Source organism: Galeopterus variegatus, unplaced genomic scaffold (genome assembly GCF_000696425.1).
Source record: "Galeopterus variegatus unplaced genomic scaffold, G_variegatus-3.0.2 Scaffold1079, whole genome shotgun sequence".
Lineage (NCBI taxonomy): Eukaryota > Metazoa > Chordata > Mammalia > Dermoptera > Cynocephalidae > Galeopterus > Galeopterus variegatus.
Window position 1 is genome coordinate 475,583 of NW_007727190.1, and position 10,722 is coordinate 486,304.

A 10,722-nucleotide genomic window follows, 5' to 3' on the forward strand; every position below is an offset into this window, starting at 1 on the left:
TGGGAGATCTGACCCCACATTTCTGTTCAGCATTGTTCTAGTAGATGGTCTCCATGGTGGCTCTGCCCCTGTGGCAGGTCTCTGCCTGGGACCTCAGGCTTTTCCATACATCCTCTGAAATCTAGGTGGAGACTGTCATGCCTCCACTGCTCTCATATTCTGCCAGCCTGCAGACTTAACATGATGTGGAGGCCACCAATGTTTCTAGCTTGTACTCTCCAGAGGTACTGCATGAATCACACTTGGGGACGCTTGAGGCAGGGCTGCTCCAGCCAGAGTGGCTGGGATGCAGGGAGCAGGTTCTGGAGGGCAGCTGCACCCTGGTTCTGTCCTCTGGAACAACTCAGTCCTCCTAGGCCTCCAGGTCTGTGATGAGAGGGGTGCCCTTCCAGACCTCTGAAATGCCTTCAGGACTTCCTCCTATGGTCTTGGCTATTACCATCTGGCTGCCTCATAGCCATGCTAATGTCTTTAGCAACCAGTCCCTCTCCTGTACCACTGGATTTTTCTCCTGCTCTCTGCTTCTCTACCACATGGCCAGGCTGCAAATTTTCCAAATCTTCATGTTCTGCTTCCCTTTTCATTATAAATGATGGCTTTATGTCATGCCTTTGCCACCATAACTGAGCATAGGCTGTTACAAGTAGCCATGCAGTTGTCTAAATACTTTGCTGTTAAGCAATTTATTCCGCCAAACATTATGGTTCACAACTCTTAAATCCCACCTTCCACAATGTCCTAGGGCATGGACACAATGCAACCAAATTCCTTGCGATGGTGTAGCAAGGGTGATCTTTTGTCCAGTTCCCAAGAAGTTCCTCATTTCTATCTGAGACCTCGTCCTCAGCATGGCCTCTCCTGTCCACATTTCCCTATCAGCATTCTGCTCCCAACTACTTAACCAATCTCTAAAATGTTCCAAACTTTCCCTCATCTTTATCTTTTTCCCTTCTTCTGGGAACTCCTCCAAAGTTCTCCAACTTTTGCCCATTACTCAGTTCCAAAGCTGCTTCCACATTTCCATGTATCTGTATAGCAACACCCCACTCCGCAGTACCGATTTTCTGTAATAGTCCTTTTCTGTTGCTTATAACAAAATACCTGAAACTGGGTGATTTATAAAAAAAGCAATTTATTGCTTACAGTTTCCAAGGCTGGGAAGTCCATAGTCCATCTGGTGGTGGTGACAGTGATCCAGGGATCTCACATTGCAAGTTAGTGGGAAGCAGTGAGAGCATTCACTGTCCTTTTAAAGCCCTCCAGAACCACACCCCTGGCCACCATTTTTAATCCATTCACTAGGCATAGTCCTAGAATATAATCACCTCTTCAAGGCCCCACCTTTCAATTACCATAATAGGATTTCCCACCCTCAACAGTTACAATGGGGATTAAGCGTCAATGAGCTTGGGGTCATCCAGTCTACAGCAGTTCCCTAAAGCTTATGTTGGCCCACATGTGGGATGGAGGGAGACTCAGGGGAGGACACAGGGTCAATGCAGGGGACACAACACAAGCAGTACCTGGCATGGCCAATACCTCCAGCAGCCTTGCTTCTTGCATGAGGAGGACTTATCACCCTCTGGGCATAAATGAAGACTACATGCATGGCCTCCCAGCTCCAGAACTGATGCATATCTTCTCTGTTGGAAGAAATTCCTAATCTAAGTTACATGTGTAACATAAATGCACAGCTTGGTGATTGCTGACTAATATTGTCTGCAGCTTATTTTAAAGTACATTAGCATAAATAGTGTGAAGTACATATAGATATATGTTTATTCTACCTTTTACTTAGAAATAACCCAATCAGACTTCCACACATGGGGGGTTTTAGTTAGCATTTAAAGACCCAAATCATAAATCTACTTTCCAGAAATGGCTACAGCAAGTGCTTCAAATAGAGCTATTAGATCCATGCTGAAGGTCTCCTTAAATAGTACATGGATTGTGAGAAATAACTTTTCATCAGAAAAGCATAAAATATGTAGTTGGGTAGAAAGACTATTCAGACACTCTTGGCCTTGCATGGTCTGAGTATAGGAATGCAGCAAACCCTGTATCATACCCCTTGGAATAGAGCTCCAGGTTTAAAATTCCCCTACTTACTTGAAGGCTTTGTCACTTAATCTTACGAGAGAGTTAGATGAGCCCATTCTCAGAATATTGTTTTATCAGTCCTGGAAATGCTCTTGCAAATAACTTGTAAGATTGCTTCAGAATGGAGAGCAGGGACTTTGCTGAACTTGTAGGTGTGCTTGTGTTTTTACTTTTGTGACTGCATGCTTGCAAATGTGTGTTACATTCATTGGAAGTGTGGCTTTTAGAAAGTTACCCAAACTTTCTGAATCTGAGTTTCTTCATTTAAAAAATGGGGATAATAATGTGTATCTGATAGGGTTTGATAAGGATTAAATAAGATAATATGAGAGTATTTGAAAAAGTCCATGGATTTATATTATCTTTTAATTCTACTTTTTCACCAACCTTTTGAAGTAACCTTGTATGTATCAAGTTTTTAGCTTGAGTAGATGCTCAATAAAGTTTTCCTTTGTTCTTCCTTTTATAGTTTTCTGCAGAAATTGCAAAGGAATCAGAAGGCTAAGACGTCCTCTTATCTGTTCTTACAGACACCAGCCCTGTTTAGCTTCCGTCTCATGAACCGTGAACCTGAGCAATGTCGCAGTATGAAAGGAGCAGTGGAGTTACATCACGTGTGGGGACTATATTCTAATATTAGAACATAAAGCAAAAATAATGTATGGTCAAAATAGTCTTGAAAACCTATTAAGTCACTCATAAAATACAATACTCATGCTATTGTCTGTACAGCTCTGTACCATAAAATGTATCTAGAAATATATAAAGTATAACATAAAATATAGCATACAATTCCATAAAAGGATCATACTAACAAATTAAATCAGTGGAGAATTTTTGCTTTATGTAGTTTCTAACTTGTTGGTTCTTTGTGTTTATCTTCATTGTCTGTGATTTTTATCAGTTCCCAGAGTTTTGTATTAATTCTTCAGTTTCTTCCTTGAATGAAATCGACCCCACCCACTCACCTGAAAACCTAGACAAAGACTTCCACTTCTTTGCCAGTGGTAAGAAAAACTCTTAAAATCATTTATGCATTGTTTCTGTAGTTTTAAGGAACATGTAGTTACTGTTTCAGACTTGACTGCATCTAGTACTCGTAGGTATAGGTTTATTTTGTGGTGTCAGGTTAGGGCTGAGACCCTTCAAACCCATTGTGCAGACTGGGTCACCAGACCCCTCACATATAGGTCATGAGCCAGGTAATTGAAAAGAACCTGGGAGCCCTGACAGAGTTAACATGCTTCATTCTGACGTGAGCTCAGTCCCAGCTTTTCAGGAGCAGCAGCAGCAGCTTACAGCAGCCTTCAGCAGATCTAGCAGCAGCAGTGGTGGCCTCAGGAGCTTTCTGGGGGCCCTGACAGCAGCGGTTTGTAGTAACAGCCTCCAGCAGCAGTAGTGGCCTCTCTGTGGTCCCCAGGGACATCCCAGGGTCAGTGGGCACTGTGGATCAGAGCCATTCATCGTTTATACTTAAGTCCATTAACCCAGGAACACTTGGGTGTGACTCAGACAACATAGGAACACCTGGGTGCCCATCCACATCCACATCAGACAATAGCCAAGGAATACCTGGGTGTACATGCGCAGTTATCATATTTACATCAAGTGCTTGGCAAGATTCCAGAATGATCCTGACCATTTACTTTCACTTTCCTTATGTGTGGAATGACAGTCAGAATGACTAGTCTATTTAGGTTGTCCTCTCTCACTTTTTCTGCTCAATGTGCATACTTGAATTGCTTAGAAGTACAATGACTTTATTACTTATGAAAGTATGTTGAAAGTTATAACGTCCTGTATACAGGTAAGTATTGTTATTGTTGAAACTATTCTTAAAAGTCTTACTCTGGAAAAAGAAAAGTGCATGGAGACCCCAGAGAGGCATCAATGGGGCCCAGACTTTCAGCATGAGAAAGTGCTCCTAGTTGATGCATAGCTGACATGTAAATAGACAACGCTATAGCAAGGCTGTTTTCTCCCATCCTGAACATGAACACCAGCCCCTGCCCACAGAGAAGCAGTAACCAGGGCTACTAGCCAGAGGAAACAAAGGGCAAATGGGTGGGTATGTCAGTTGGACCTTCCAGACAGCCGGCATTGAGATGCAATCAGCCAAGGCCAGACTCTGTCTGAGGAGCTGCCATCAATAACTAAGCATGATGGGCTACTGGGCTGGCCACTTCTGCCAACCCAAGTTTCCTCTAGTGAGCAGTCTTTGCTCTGAAGTTCCCCACTGGATTATCTGATTTCTGCAGATCTGCATTGTGCTTTGAGGCTCTCCAGCTGGGGATGGCTTCTGAAGGCAGTGCAGCTGGAGGTTGACAGTTAACTGCACTGTGCATTCCCTGAAAATGAACACCAAGTTTCAAGTTCTTTTTTGATGGGAGATGTGAGTGACACACATCCATAACCGACACAGCAGGTCTCTGCCTAGGATTAGGGTCAATATCAGGGCTTTGGTCCCTGAGGATGATGTGATTTTGACTGGATGGCTACTTTAGATTGGGTGGCCTAAAGGGTTAATTAAAATGGGGATTCAGTTGCATGGGAATAGTGGCTGTTTGATAAGTCCTTGGGTTAAAAGGAGAAGCCCAGCCTTTAAAACTATGGCTCCAGTTTCAGTCTGCCCCAGAAATGATTTTTAAGGCAATAATAATTCTTGAGGCAAGTTACAGGAGTGTTGACCTGGAGTTTCTTTACTCCCTGCTGACAATGGGAAAAACTGGCTGTGGAAACAGAGATGAGGCAGAGACTTTAAGAAGCTGCAGCTAAGTTACTTAACTTTAAGATGGAGGAAGATGTCAGGCAGGGAGCAGATATATTAACTGAAAGGATTTCTGCTCATTTGAGGTGCTTCTCTTGACAGAGGTAAGGAACTTACATCCTGTGCATGGACATCGTGGGTTACATGGCCAAGAGCACTTTTGTCAACTCCAACTCCAACACTACCTCTGGGCTACATGACCTCCTGAGGTCAGCACTGACTTCCTGGGTCGGCAGGACCTTTGAGGCTGGGCCATACTCTGGGCCTTCTCTGGTAGTGATAACTGCCTCTCGTTGAGAGCTTAAGTTGCTCAACATTTTCAAATATTATCCATGATCTTTACGATTGTCCTGATACATGGTATTATCTTCATTTTACAGAAGAGAAAACTGAGTTTCAGAGAGATAAGATGACTTGCGCAAGACTACATAAAGTACACTCGTATATGTGGTGGACTTGCAAATATGGGCTTGTTCCACTACTGTTCTGGTTTTCCAGTGGTTTATGAGTCACAATTTATGACATATATTAATCAGGTCATTTAAAAAACAATGAAGACATTTGATGGCCCATTGAATTTGTCCTTGAATTTGATCACACATGGTAACATTATATTTATAGAGTTGGACATGGGGGAGGTGTATTAGGAGACTGTCACTTTGATATGGTCCATTTACAACTGTTCTGTTCTGTGATATTAGCCCTTAAGTACCTCTTTATATAAGATTAGATTCCATTGTTATTTCTATACCATTGTATTTTCCTCCACGATGTGCCCAAAGGCTTGTTTGGGAGTCACCAAACCTAAAAATAAACAGTACCTTTTTTGGAAGAACATGATCTATCGCACTTATTCCCCTCAATATTACACAAGTTTTCAAGTGCAGTTTTGCTCATGGGTGGCTTTCCTGTTAACCACTGTTTGCCCGGAACTGTGCATTTGAGCATCTGTGCCGTGTTCCCATAGCGCCTACTAGTGGCAAGTGCAGGGACTTTGTACTTATGTAAGATTTTGAAAATTACATCCTAGATTGTGCTTCTTTTTTCATTATTTAAACAATGAATTATATTGTTTTACTCTGTTTGAAGACATAACATACCTTCTCAATTTGTTTTGGAATGGACTATCTCTTTAGCCAAACAAAGATATAGAATACAGCTTGTGTCTGTTATGTATATGCACACTTTCTAAGAAAGTTTTGCTAAGAAAAAGGTGTTTGGGCCGGCCCGGTGGTGCACTGCTACAGTGCGCCGCTTGGGAGCGCGGCAGCGCTCCCGCCGAGGGTTCGGATCCCACATACGACCGGTTCCCGCTCACTGGCTGAGCGAGGTGTGGGAGCAACACCGAGGGTTGCGATCCGTTGCCGGACACGATAAAAGACAAAAAAAGGAAAAAAAAAAAAAAAAAGAAAAAGGTGTTTAATTGTACAACAGTTCCTTTCCCACAGAGGAAAGTCCAACTGCTACCATAAGAACAGCTGCAACTGCTACCATAAGAACCTAGCTGTGGGATAGATTGTTTTTTAAAAATCATATGAAAAGAATATTATGTGACTGAAAAGAATAAATTTATTTTGAAAATTGAAAAACATGAATAGGATATTTTTAAAATATTTATTTCAATATTTAATCTTTGAGAAATATTATTTTAAAGAGACTTGTCTGAAAACAGGACTATTCACCCACTATAATTTCTAAATTGTAATAATACTAAAAGCTAGTGACCTTTTAACATCCACATCTTCTTATTTTGCCATATTCTTTAAAAGTGGGGGCCCTGTTAGTCCTTGCAGTTGCAGTACCTATCAACTAACCTTGTTCTTAATGGCATAGAGAAAAAAAACACTTCAGCATTACAGAACTCAAAAGATATAAACTGGATTTGGTTCAAAATATCTCTTCATTGTTCCATCTCAACTTGAAACTCAGAGGGTGGGAAATCACAATCTGTGGACCTGAGTTGGTAGGGAACAATTTTCCTCATGGACCAAATATTTGATCTCTTGCTTTTCGGAGGGTAACTAATACACCATGGAAAATGGTGAGTTTCAATGTAAAATGGCTTACATCTGCTTTCATTTAGATAATTACTATTTCACTTGTCTCTTCTAAGTGAATAGCTTGCAGAGTCGGTTGTTTCAGAAGAACATTGGATAAAACTGAAGTGGTTTTCTGTTGTTGTTGTTACTGTTTTTACTTTGATTGAATTTAAAATGTATTCTTTGTTGCTAACCATTTAGGTTGTCATATTTCTGTCAATTTTTGTAGATATGTTTTTAAATATCATACTAATAAGCCCATAGAGCTCAGCTGGCAGTGCCCATGTCTCCTTCCCAGGAAAGGGAGTGAGGGCTGGTATCCAAGCAGTTCCCTGCATCTCGCTGCAATTCATCAAGGGCCTCAACTGAGGAGCCATTACTCTGCCCTAAACCAGCACTCAACATTTATTCCTACAAAAATGGAGAGGCTGGTGGCTGAACACTGTCAACTGAGTCCCTCTCCATGCATTGCTCTTGGCTGAAGAGAGCAGCTTGGACCAAAGTCACACCCCATCCACCTTCCCAGTTAGTCTGAGTCTAATGGCCGGTCCAAGAGGCAATAAAAAGGCTTTGTTCCTTGCCTCAATTTGAGGTTAAGCTGAAGGGCTATCCCAGCAACAGAGCTCCTAGTGGCATCACCTGAAGCCTTCGTGAGACTACAGTGCAATTTGTTTACCCCTTGGCCCAGTCCCAATTTCTTCACCCCCACAGATGTTAATTAAGCCCAAGGGCCCTTTACAATCAACTTTCTCAGTGTATGTTTCCCAGAGAATATACAGGCAAATATAACAATAGGCAAATATACAGGCAAATATAACAGTAGCATGTAAAGATCTTAGTTGAACACAATAAGGGTTTAGAACTATGCAGAACAAATTTATTGATAATTCATATGAGATTATTTGTGACCCTGTTTCTGAAGGGGTTAGAGGGAAAGTGAAAGAGAAACTACACATCTAATAGATACGCAGCTACTTCCCCCCACCAGCTTTATTGAGGTATGATTGACAAAAAATTTTGTATATATTTAAGGTATACAATGTGATGTTTTGATATTTATGTACATTGTGAAATGATTAGAAATATCAAGCTAATTGACATATCCATCATCTCACATAGTTACCATTTTTTTGTGCATGTGGTGAAAACATTTAAGATCCACTCTCTCAGCACATTTCAAGTATATGATATAGTATTATTAACTGTAGTCATCATGCTGTACATTAGATCTCCAGGATGTATTCATCCTGTGTAACTAAAACTTTGTACCCTTTGTCCAATATTTCTCATTTCTCCCATCCACCAGTCCTTGGCAACCACCATTCTACCCTCCACTTCCATGAGTTTCACTTTTTTAGATCCACATATAAGTGAGATTATGCTTGCCTTTCTGTGCCTGGTTTATTTCACTTAGAATAATGTCCTTTGGGTTCATCCATGTTGTCACAAATGATAGGATTTCCTTATTTTTAAAGGCTGAATAGTAGTCCATTATGTATGTACCGTGTTGTCTTTATCCATCCATCCATGCTGATGGATACTTACCTTGGTTGATTCCATATCTTGGCTATTGTGAATAATTCTGCAATGAATATGGAAGTGCAGATATCTCTGTGAAATACTGATTTCTTTTCCTTTGGAAAAATATCCAGAAGTGGAATTGCTGGATCACATGGTAGTTATATTTTTAACTTTTTGAAGGATCTCCATACTGTTTTTCATAATGGCTGTACCAATTTGCATTGGTAAATTAGATCCCTTTTCTCCAATCCTTGCTAACACTTAATCTTTTTGTCCTTTTGATAATAGCCATTTTAACTGATGTGAGGTGATATCTCATTGTGGTTTTGATTTGCCTTTCCCTGATGTTTAGTGATGTTGAGCATTTTTTCGTATACCTCATAGTCCTTTATGTATCTTCTTTTGAGAAAAGTCTATTGACATTTTTTGCCCATTTTTTAATTGAGTTATTTGTTTCTGCTTTTGAGCTGCTTGAGTTCCTTATGTATTTTGGATATTAACCCCTTATCATATGTATGCTTAGCATGTGTTTTCTCTTGTCTCTTCTCTATGTTGATTGTTTCCTTTGCTATGCAGATGTTTTTATTTTGATACAATCCATTTCTCTATTTTTAATTTTGTTGCCTGTGCTTTTGGGGTCATATTCATAAAATCATTGCCCAGACCAGTGTTGAGAAACTTTTACCCTATGTTTTTATTCTGGTAGCTTTACAGTTTCTGGTATTATGTTTAAGTCTGTGATCCATTTTGAGTTGATTCTTATATATGGTGTGAGATAAGGGTTCAATTGTACTCTTCTGCATGTGAATATCCAGTTTTCCTAATGCTATTTATGAAGAGACTATCCCTTCACTATTGTGTGTTCTTGGCAACGTTGTCAAAAATAAATTGATTATAAGTATGTGGGTTTACTTCTGGGGTTCTATTCTGTTCTATTGGTGTATGTGTCTGTTTTTATACCAGTACCATGTTGTTTTGATTACTATAGCTTTGTAGTATATTTTGAAATAAAATAGCATGATGCTTCCTTCTTTGTTCTTTCTGCTCCAGATTGCTTTGGCTATTTGGGATCTTTTGTGGCTCCATATGAATTTTAGAATTGTTTTTTCTATTTTTGCAAAAATGTCATTGAAGTTTTGATAGGGATTGCATTGAATCTGTAGATTACTTTAAGTAGTATGGACATTTTAACAATATTAATTCTTCCAATCCATGAACATGAAATATATTTCCATTTATTTGTGTTTTCATCCATTTCTGTTGTTGAAAATCTTATAGTTTTCAGTGTACAGATATTTCCCTTCCCTAGTAAAATTTATTACTAAGGTTTTTTTGGATACTATTATAAATGGGATTATTTTCTTAATTTCTTTTTTCAGATAGTCTATTGCTAATATATAGAAATACAACTGATTTTTGTATGTTAGTGTTGTATTCTGCAGATTTTTTTGAATTTGTTTAGTAGTTCTAACTGTTTTTATGTGGAGTCTTTAGTTGTTTTATATACATAAGACGATGTCATCTATAAACCAAGACAATTTAACCTTTTTTTTCAATTTGGATGTCATTTGTTTTTTTTCTTTTCTTGACTAATTTCTCTGGCTAGGATTTTCAGTACTATGTTGAATAGAAGTGGCAAGAGTGGGCATCTTTATCTTATTCCTGATCTTAGAGGAAAAGCTTTCAACTTTTCACCATTGAGTATAATGTTGAGCTTATCATATATGGCCTCTATTATGGTGAGGTACACTCCTTCTATACATAAATTGTTGACAGGGTTTGTCATAAGAGAATGTTAAATTTTTTCAAATGCATTTTCTGCATCTATTGAGTTAATCACATGATTTTTGCCCTCCATCTTGTTAATGTGGTGTATCACATTTATTGATTTGTGTATTTTCAACCATCCTTGCATCTTGTGAGAAAGCCTACTTGATCATGGTATCTGCCCCTTTTAATGTGCTGTTGAATTTTGTTCCCTATTATTTTGTTGAGGATTTTTGCATTCTTATTCATCATGAGTGTTGGCTTGTAATTTTCTTTTCTTGTAGTGTACTAGTCCAGTTTATTATCAGGGTAATGCTGGCCTCGTAAGATGGGTTCTGAAGTGTTCCCTCTTCTTCAGTTTTTGGAAGAGTTTGAAAAGGATTGGCATTGATTCTTCTTTAAATGTTTGGTAGAATTCACCAATGAAGCTATCTGATCATGGGATTTTTTTTGTTGGGAGGTTTTTGAATACTGATTCAATCTCCTTATTTATTATTAGTCTGTTCAGATTTTCTGTTCCTTTATGAT